The 10,018-nt window shown below is 39.2% G+C and overlaps 1 pseudogene; it reads right to left on the bottom strand.

Annotated features, from left to right (window-relative positions):
- Positions 1–8,717: 8,717 nt before the first annotated feature.
- On the bottom strand, positions 8,718–9,672 carry LOC144309939 (18S ribosomal RNA; annotated as a pseudogene).
- Positions 9,673–10,018: the final 346 nt, after the last annotated feature.

The following is a 10,018-nucleotide window of genomic DNA, read 5'->3' on the forward strand; positions in this document are numbered from 1 at the left end:
ATAAGTATTGTTGTCAACTTGTTGGTTTGTGACGCTCAGGGAAGTGGGAGTAGGAGTGCGATTTCTAGGTCGAAAAGCAGGAATGTGATGGCAACTAGGAAGAATTTTATAGAGAAAGGTAGGCGAGCAGATCCCATGGGGTCAAAACCACATTCGTAGGGGCTTGTCTTGTCTGTATAAATATTTAGTTGGGGAAGTCAGAATGCGATTAGTACAAGTAAGGACGCTAGGGTTACATTAGTTATCAAGGTTAGTATTACGTTTATTACTTCTTTCCAGGTTGATCTGGAGCTAACTGATTGGAAGTCAATTGTACTAGTTATACTAAAGAAATAGGATCCTCATCAATAAATAGATACATATAAGAATAGTCAGACTACATCAACAAAGTGTCAATATCATGCAGCGGCTTCAAATCCGAAGTGGTGGTTTGATGTGAAGTGGTAGTATAGTTGTCGGAGAAAGCACACGATAAGGAATGTGGAGCCAATAATTACATGTAGTCCGTGAAACCCAGTAGCTATAAAAAAGGTAGATCCGTACACTCCGTCGGAGATTGTAAAAGATGTCTCGTAGTATTCGGAGGCCTGTAATAGTGTAAAATATACGCCTAAGGAGATTGTAATAAATAGGCCTTGAAGTATGTGTTTACGATTGCCTTCTATTAAACTATGATGGGCTCAAGTAATAGATACTCCGGAGGCTAGGAGGACTGAGGTGTTGAGTAGAGGAACTTCTAGTGGGTTAAGAGGAATAATGCCGGTGGGAGGTCAGCAACCTCCAAGTTCAGGAGTAGGGGCTAGGCTGGAATGGTAAAAGGCTCAAAAGAAGCCTGCAAAGAAAAATACTTCTGATACAATAAAAAGAACTATTCCGTACCGTAGTCCTTTTTGTACAATAGGGGTGTGATGTCCTTGGAATGTGCCTTCTCGGATCACATCTCGTCATCACTGGTATATGGTTAGCAGGTTGGTTGTGAATCCTAATGTAAGTAGGGATATTGAGTTATAGTGAAATCATATGATAAGACCCGATGTTATAAGAAGGGCAGAAAGGGCTCCTGTTAGCGGTCATGGGCTTGGGTTAACTATATGGTAAGCGTGAGTTTGGTGGGTCATTAGGTGTTGTCATGTAAGTATAGACTTACTAGTAAGGTAAAGACATAGGCTTGAATTAAGGCAACAGCAAACTCTAGAATCGTAAATAGAATTAAAATAATAAAAGTGATGAAAGCTGTGGTCGCGCTAATATTAATAAGAGCTAAGGTAGCCCCTCCAATCAAATGGATTAGGAGGTGTCCTGCAGTAATATTGGCGGTTAATCGAACGGCTAGAGCTATGGGTTGAATGAATAGACTAATAGTTTCGATGATTACTAGTATTGGAATTAGGGGAAGAGGGGTGCCTTGGGGTAGAAAGTGTGCCAAGGATGCTTTGGTCTTATAGCGGAAACCGGTAATTACTGTCCCTGCTCATAGGGGGATTGCTATTCCGAGGTTTATAGAGAGTTGTGTCGTGGGCGTAAATGAGTGGGGTAGTAGTCCAAGTAGGTTAGTTGAACCAATGAATAGAATTAGTGATATAAGTATGAGAGCTCAGGTTCGTCCCTTTTGATTATGAATTGCTAGTATTTGTTTTGATGTTAATTGAATTAATCATTGCTGAATGGAGATTAACCGATTATTGATTAGGCGATTGGGTGCTGGGAATAAAATGGAAGGGAATATGACGATCAGTACTACAATAGGGAGACCTATTATTGAGGGGGCAGCGAAAGAGGCGAATAAATTTTCGTTCATTTGTTTTCTCAAGGATTATGTTGACTAGTGATTTTAGTAGACTTGGTTATTGGGTTTTCCGGGTAGTGGTGATTTGAAATTTTTAGTTGGAATAGAATGAAGAGGGTGAGAAATATTGAAAAGATTATAATAAATCAGGTGGATGTGTCTAGCTGTGGCATTTCATTAAGGGGAGGTTAAAACTCCCAGTCTTTAACTTAAAAGGTTAATGCTTTATAGCTTCTTAATGAGTAAGTCTAGTCTAGGTTATACTATTAAGGCAGATCAGGTTTCAAAATAAGATAGGGGGACTATTTCAAGAACAATGGGTATAAAGCTATGGTTAGATCCGCAGATTTCAGAGCACTGGCCATAATACAGTCCCGGTCGTATGGCTATAAGGGTGGTTTGGTTTAGTCGTCCTGGAATAGCGTCAGTTTTTAGACCTAGTGATGGAACAGCTCATGAATGCAAAACGTCTTCTGAAGAAATAAGTATTCGGATGGTTATTTCTATTGGGAGGACAACTCGGTTGTCTACTTCTAATAGTCGGAGTTCTCCTGGCTTTAATTCTTGTGTTGGGATTATGTAGGAGTCAAAGTTTAAGTCTTCATAATCAGTATATTCATAGCTTCAGTATCATTGGTGGCCTATTGTTTTCACGGTTAAAGAGGGGTTATTGATTTCGTCTATTATATAAAGGATTCGGAGGGAAGGTAGAGCGATTAGGATTAGGATAATGGCGGGTAGGATAGTTCATACTGTTTCTACTTCCTGTGCGTCTATTGTGCTTGTATGAGTTAATTTTGTAGTCAATATTAGGGAAATGATGTAGAGAACTAAAGAACTGATTAAGGTCATGAAAATGAAGTAGCTCCTCTATAATAGGGGAGGTTGCGTCCTGTAATCCGAGTTGAAATGGGTACGCCATAGAGGTATATAGGGGTTTCACCTATAATTTAACCTTGACAAAGTTATGTAATATTTTACTAATACCTCCTGATTGAGAAAGACATAGTGGTTATGACATTGGCTTGAAACCAATTTTAGGGGGTTCGATTCCTTCCTTTCTTATTTTTGGATTACATATGTAGGTTCTTCGAACGTGTGATATGGAGGGGGACATCCATGTAGTCATTCAATATTAGTTGTAGTAAGTTCTACTATAGCAACTTCTCGTTTGGATGCAAAGGCCTCTCAGATTATAAAAATTATAAGCATCACCGCTGTAAGCGAGATAAACGATCCTATAGAGGAGACGGTATTTCAGGTGGTATATGCATCTGGATAGTCAGAGTACCGACGAGGTATTCCGGATAAACCTAGGAAATGCTGAGGGAAGAAAGTTATATTTACTCCCACAAATATAATTGTAAAGTGAATCTTTGCTCAAGTATCGTTAAGAGTATAACCTGAGAATAAGGGGAATCAGTGGGCAAATCCTCCCATAATGGCAAAAACTGCTCCCATTGAGAGCACATAGTGAAAATGAGCTACAACATAATACGTATCATGAAGAACGATGTCTAAGGACGAATTAGCTAGGACAATGCCTGTTAGCCCGCCTACTGTGAATAAGAAAATAAACCCTAAAGCTCATAGCATAGCTGGAGATCATTTAATATTGCCTCCGTGAAGTGTTGCCAGTCAACTAAATACTTTTACTCCTGTTGGAATAGCGATAATTATAGTGGCGGATGTGAAGTATGCTCGTGTGTCTACGTCTATTCCTACAGTAAACATATGGTGAGCTCATACGATAAAGCCTAAAAACCCAATAGATATTATTGCCCATACTATTCCTATATAGCCGAAAGGCTCTTTTTTCCCTGAGTAGTAAGTGACAATGTGAGAAATTATTCCGAACCCTGGCAGGATAAGAATGTAAACTTCAGGATGTCCGAAGAATCAGAATAAGTGTTGATATAGGATAGGGTCTCCTCCTCCAGCGGGATCGAAAAATGTCGTATTAAGATTACGGTCTGTTAAAAGTATTGTAATTCCAGCAGCCAGTACAGGCAGGGATAGTAGGAGTAGAACTGCTGTAATTAGTACTGATCATACAAATAGGGGGGTTTGATACTGGGATATTGCAGGGGGTTTTATGTTGATAATAGTAGTAATGAAATTAATTGCCCCTAAAATAGAAGAGACTCCGGCTAAATGTAAGGAGAAAATTGTAAGATCAACGGATGCTCCTGCATGGGCCAGATTGCCAGCCAGTGGGGGGTAAACGGTCCACCCCGTTCCTGCACCTGCTTCTACCATAGAAGATGCTAATAGTAGAAGAAAAGATGGAGGAAGAAGTCAGAAGCTCATGTTATTTATTCGGGGGAATGCCATGTCCGGAGCACCAATTATTAATGGCACTAGTCAGTTTCCAAAGCCCCCAATTATAATGGGCATGACTATGAAGAAGATTATTACGAAAGCATGAAGATTATTACGAAAGCATGGGCGGTTACGACGACGTTATAAATTTGATCGTCGCCTAGTAAAGTACCGGGCTGACCTAGTTCGGCTCGGATGAGGAGGCTCAAGGCAGTGCCTACTATGCCGGCTCATGCTCCAAATAGTAAGTATAAAGTACCAATATCTTTGTGATTAGTAGAGAACAGTCATCGGTTAATGAACATAGGTAAAATGGCTGATAAAAGCATTAGACTGTAAATCTAAAAATAGAGGTTTAAGTCCTCTTTTTGCCAAGCTCTGTGGTGAATTTTCATATTGAATTGCAAATTCAAAGAAGCAGCCTAGACGCCGCCGGGGCTTCTCCCGCCTTTTTTTTCTACGCGGCGGGAGAAGGTAGATTGAAGCCAGTTACTAGGGTATTTAGCTGTTAACTAAAATTTCGTGAGGTAGAAGCTCACCAATCTAGGGAGGGCTTAGCTTAATTAAAGTGTTTGATTTGCATTCAATTGATGTAAGATAGATTCTTGCAGCCCTTAGAGGTGATTTGGTCAGGGGTTAAGTGTATAGCACTTGCTTAGAGCTTTGAAGGCTCTTGGTCTGGTCTAACCTAAACTCCTAGTCCAAGACTGATAATATAGGTGTTAGCGGGAGTAGTATAGTTGAGATAGTTGCCTTTTTTGTGTACTCGAATTGTCATTTTATTTTTATGTTATTTGTGGACGGGAATATGGTAAGTGCGGTGCTATATGTGAGTCGCAGGTAGAAATATAAGTTAAGTAGAGCGGTGATGGCTATTAGTGTTGGAATAATAATTATGTTATTTTTTGTTAATTCTTGAATAATTATTCATTTAGGGATGAAGCCAGATAATGGGGGTAGTCCTCCTAGGGATAATATTAAGATTAAGATTATGGAGGTGATTAGGGGAAATTTATTTCATATGTGGGATAAGGATAAGGTTGTGGTGGATGAGTTTAATATGAATAGTATGAAGGTAGATAGTGTTATTAGAATATATAAAGTTAAGTTTAGGATTATTATTGTAGGGTTGTAAATAATGATAGCGGCTATTCAGCCTATGTGGGCAATGGAGGAGTATGCTATGATTTTTCGTAGTTGAGTTTGATTTAGTCCGCCTCAGCCTCCTACTAGAACGGATGCGAGGGCTATTAGTATAAGAAGGTTGGTGTTAATTGATGGGGAGATTTGATATAGGATGGATATAGGTGCGATTTTTTGTCATGTTAGTAGGATTATTCCTGATATAAGTGTTACTCCTTGTGCTACTTCGGGAACTCAGAAGTGGAATGGAGATAGGCCTAGTTTTATTGTTAGGGCGGTGGTTATTATGATGGATGCGATGGGGTTTGAGATTTTTGAGATTACTCATTGGCCGGAGTAAAGAAGGTTAATGGTGACTCCTATTATTAGTAATATTGAGGCAGTAGCTTGTGTAAGAAAATATTTTGTAGAGGCTTCTATGGCTCGTGGATTATACTTTTTTATGAGGATAGGGATGATGGCTAGCATGTTTATTTCGAATCCAATTCAGATCAGTAATCAGTGCGAGCTTAGTATGACGATTATGGTCCCTGCCATGATAGTTGCTATAATAATAGTGAGAATAGGGGGTTTTATTAGTACGGGAAGGGTATAAACCAACATTTTCGGGGTATGGGCCCGATAGCTTAATTTAGCTGACCTTACTGTAGAATATAGTGTAAGTTTGGTAGCACGAAGATCTTTGAATTCTTAAGATTAGGTTCGAAGCCTATTATTCTAGAAATAAGAGGATTTAAACCTCTATTATTTACTCTATCAAAGTAACTCTTTTATCAGACATATTTCTTATGTTTGGGGTGGGATACTCGCGGTAATAATGGGTAAGGCAACATGTCATATGCATAGGGCTAAAGTTAGGGGTAGAAAATTTTTTCACAATAAGTGTATTAATTGATCATAGCGGAATCGAGGGTATGATGCTCGAATTCATAGGAAGCAGATAGTTAGTAAGAGGGTTTTTATAGTGAAGTTAATAGAGTAGAGTTCTGGTATAAATGGGTTGTGGAATGCACCGAAGAATAGAATTGTTGTGAGGATATTTATTATAATGATATTTGCGTACTCTGCTAGAAAGAATAGGGCAAAAGGACCCGCTGCATACTCTACGTTAAATCCAGAAACTAGTTCGGATTCTCCTTCAGTTAAGTCGAAGGGGGCTCGGTTAGTTTCTGCTAGAGTAGAAATGAATCATATCATGGCTAGGGGCCAGGCCGGAAAGATTAGTCATATATGTTCTTGGGTGATAATTAGTGTGGATAGTGTAAATGACCCGTTTATTAGGAGGACTGATAGGAGAATGATTGCTAGTGTTACTTCATATGAGATTGTTTGAGCTACTGCTCGGAGGGCTCCGATTAGAGCGTATTTGGAGTTTGAGGCTCATCCTGACCAAAGGATGGAGTATACGGCGAGACTTGATATTGCTAGTATGAATAGGACTCCTAAGTTTATATTAATGAGTGGGTAGGGCATTGGGAGAGGGATTCATATAGTTAGGGCTAGTGATAGAGCTAGAATGGGGGCTAGAATGAATATTGATATGGAGGATGTAAGTGGTCGTAGAGGTTCTTTTGTGAAGAGTTTTACTGCATCTGCGATTGGTTGAAGGAGGCCGTAGGGGCCTACGATATTAGGCCCTTTTCGAAGTTGTATGTAGCCTAAGACTTTTCGTTCAACGAGGGTGAGGAAGGCTACGGCAAGAAGGATTGGGATGATAAGAGAGATAATGTTGATAAAGAACATTTTGTTAGGGAGAGGAATTGAACCTCTGATAATAAAGGTTTAAGTTTTACGCAGTTACCGGGCTCTGCCACCCTAACAAAGCCCCTTTTCTCGGGCTTATGAGGAGATAAACTGGTTAGATTGAGTTGACTTCATCTATTAGTTTTAAGGCGCCTTTGTGAGGTAGGCCTTACATCCCTTGTCCTTTCGTACTGGGGGAGGTTATATAATAGATAGAAACCGACCTGGATTACTCCGGTCTGAACTCAGATCACGTAGGACTTTAATCGTTGAACAAACGAACCCTTAATAGCTGCTGCACCATTAGGATGTCCTGATCCAACATCGAGGTCGTAAACCCTATTGTCGATATGGACTCTTGAATAGGATTGCGCTGTTATCCCTAGGGTAACTTGTTCCGTTGATCAAAAATTATTGGATCAATAAGTGATGTTATATTTTGACTTGTGGGTCTAAATTTTAATCACTCGGGAGTTTTTTTATATTCCGAGGTCACCCCAACCTAAATTGCTAACCCACAATAATGGTGTAATGTTATGCCTTGTAGGTATTTAGTATCCATAAGTTTGGGTTAGTTAATTAAAGCTCCATAGGGTCTTCTCGTCTTATTGTGGCATTCCCGCCTCTTCACGGGAAGGTCAATTTCACTGATTGGGAATAAGAGACAGTTAAACCCTCGTGTGGCCATTCATACAAGTCCTTATTTAGAGAACAAATGATTATGCTACCTTTGCACGGTCAGGATACCGCGGCCGTTAAACAAGTGTCACTGGGCAGGCAGTGCCTCCAATACTAGAAATGCTGGAGGTGATGTTTTTGGTAAACAGGCGGGGTTTGTGTTTGCCGAGTTCCTTTTACTCCTTTTAATCTTTCCTTAAATGCATGCCTGTGTTGGGTTAACAATAGGGTAGATAAGTATTTCATTTTTGGGTTGATATTATCAGATTGTTAACTATCAGTGGTCTATCCGTTTCTGATATAAGCTTATGCGGGGAGAAAATAGTTCTTGTTACTCATACTAGCATTGTTGCTTCTATATTTAAATAGAATGGCCCAGGAGGTATAATTAGGAGTTGATGTAATATGATTGGGATTAAGTTATATTGTTTGTTGAGCTGGAACGCTTTCTCAATTGGTGGCTGCTTTTAAGCCAACTATGGTGATGTTAGTATATACTCTCTAATAAAGGTTGTATCCTGATTCTAAGAAGCTGTACCTTCTTAGACTATATTTTAAATTTACATTAAAATTTTGTTTTTTTTAGGTAAATTTAAAGTTGAACTAAAATTCTGTTTGTGGGCAACCAGCTATCACCAGGCTCGTTAGGCTTTTCACCTCTACCCACAAATCTTCTCACTATTTTGCTACATAGATGAGTTGATCCTTTTAGATTGTTTATGGGTAGCTCGTCTGGTTTCGGGGAGCTTAGCTTAAGTTCTCTTTGTTAAGTCGTTTCTGGCTAGTTCATTATGCAAAAGGTAAAAGGGGTAATCTTTGCTGTTTAATACTGTTAAGATGTCTTTCATCATTCCCTTACGGTACTATCTCTATCGCTCCAATTAAAATTTCTATCTCCTATACTTTTATTATTTAACTAAATGTTTTACTTTATATGTCTGTGATACTTAAGTTTGGGGTTAGTTGGGCTAGCTTTTGTTCAAAGTGGTCATAAGTAATGAAATCTTCTGGGTGTAGGCCAGACGCTTTAGTTAAGCTACACTTTGATTAATCCAAGCACACCTTCCGGTATGCTTACCTTGTTACGACTTGTCTCCTCTTGTGTCTTAGTTAAGTTAATATGGTTATGGTTGTGTCTTATTACTTGAGGAGGGTGACGGGCGGTGTGTGCGTGCTTCATGGCCCTATTCAATTAAGCTCTCTATTCTTAATTTACTACTAAATCCTCCTTCAGTTTTTAATTTCATAAAAACGTTCGTGGAATGTTCTTGGGTAGAAAATGTAGCCCATTTCTTCCCACCCCATAAGTTACACCTTGACCTAACTTTTTTATGTAAAATGATTGTGCTTACTATTCTACCTTTTGAGGGTTTGCTGAAGATGGCGGTATATAGACTGAATTAGCAAAGGGTGGTGAGGTTTATCGGGGTTTATCGATTATAGAACAGGCTCCTCTAGAGGGATATAAAGCACCGCCAAGTCCTTTGAGTTTTAAGCTATTGCTAGTAGTCCTCTGGCGAATTATTTTGTTGTAAAATTATCTATGTTTAGGGCTAAGCATAGTGGGGTATCTAATCCCAGTTTGGGTCTTAGCTATCGTGTAGTCAGATTATTATAAAGTCACTTTCGTGGTCTATTTTATGGTAACTGTAGCTTTTTACGGCTTAGTTAAGTTTTAACTTTAGTGCAAAGGTATCTTAAACACGCTTTACGCCGTGGGCCTATTAGTTTGGGTTAATCGTATGACCGCGGTGGCTGGCACGAAATTTACCAACCCTTTTTAGTATGGCTTAGTCAAACTTTCGTTTATGGCTTAATTTTTATCACTGCTGTATCCCGTGGGGGTGTGGCTTAGCAAGGTGTTATGAGCTACTTAAGAGTGTGCTTGATACCTGCTCCTTTAGATCACTGCTGATTTTAAGGGCATTCTCACTGGGGCGTGGAGACTTGCATGTGTAAGTCTACTAAGAACTAATAGGAAGGCTAGGACCAAACCTTTGTGTTTATGGAGTCGTGCGACTCATCTTGGCATTTTCAGTGCCTTGCTTTATTAATTAAGCTACATTAACTTATACTGAAATTGTAGTGTGTATAATAAATAAAATACATAGTAAATATGAGAGGAAAAAAAAAGGGGATGCTATCTATAGATAGACCACGAGATCGAATGCGTGTAAGACTGTTGTGTTAAGTTAACTAGAGTAGCAATACATTTGTATACAATTTAAATAAAGCTTGTGAGTATTGTATGCACTTAGTCCTGTTTTTGGGGTTTGGCAGGACATAAATAAGTGTATAATAGATGACATGAGTTTATGGGGGGTAAGGGGGGTTTGTATAAGTTAA

Source organism: Canis aureus, unplaced genomic scaffold, assembly GCF_053574225.1.
Source record: "Canis aureus isolate CA01 unplaced genomic scaffold, VMU_Caureus_v.1.0 ptg000267l_RagTag, whole genome shotgun sequence".
Lineage (NCBI taxonomy): Eukaryota > Metazoa > Chordata > Mammalia > Carnivora > Canidae > Canis > Canis aureus.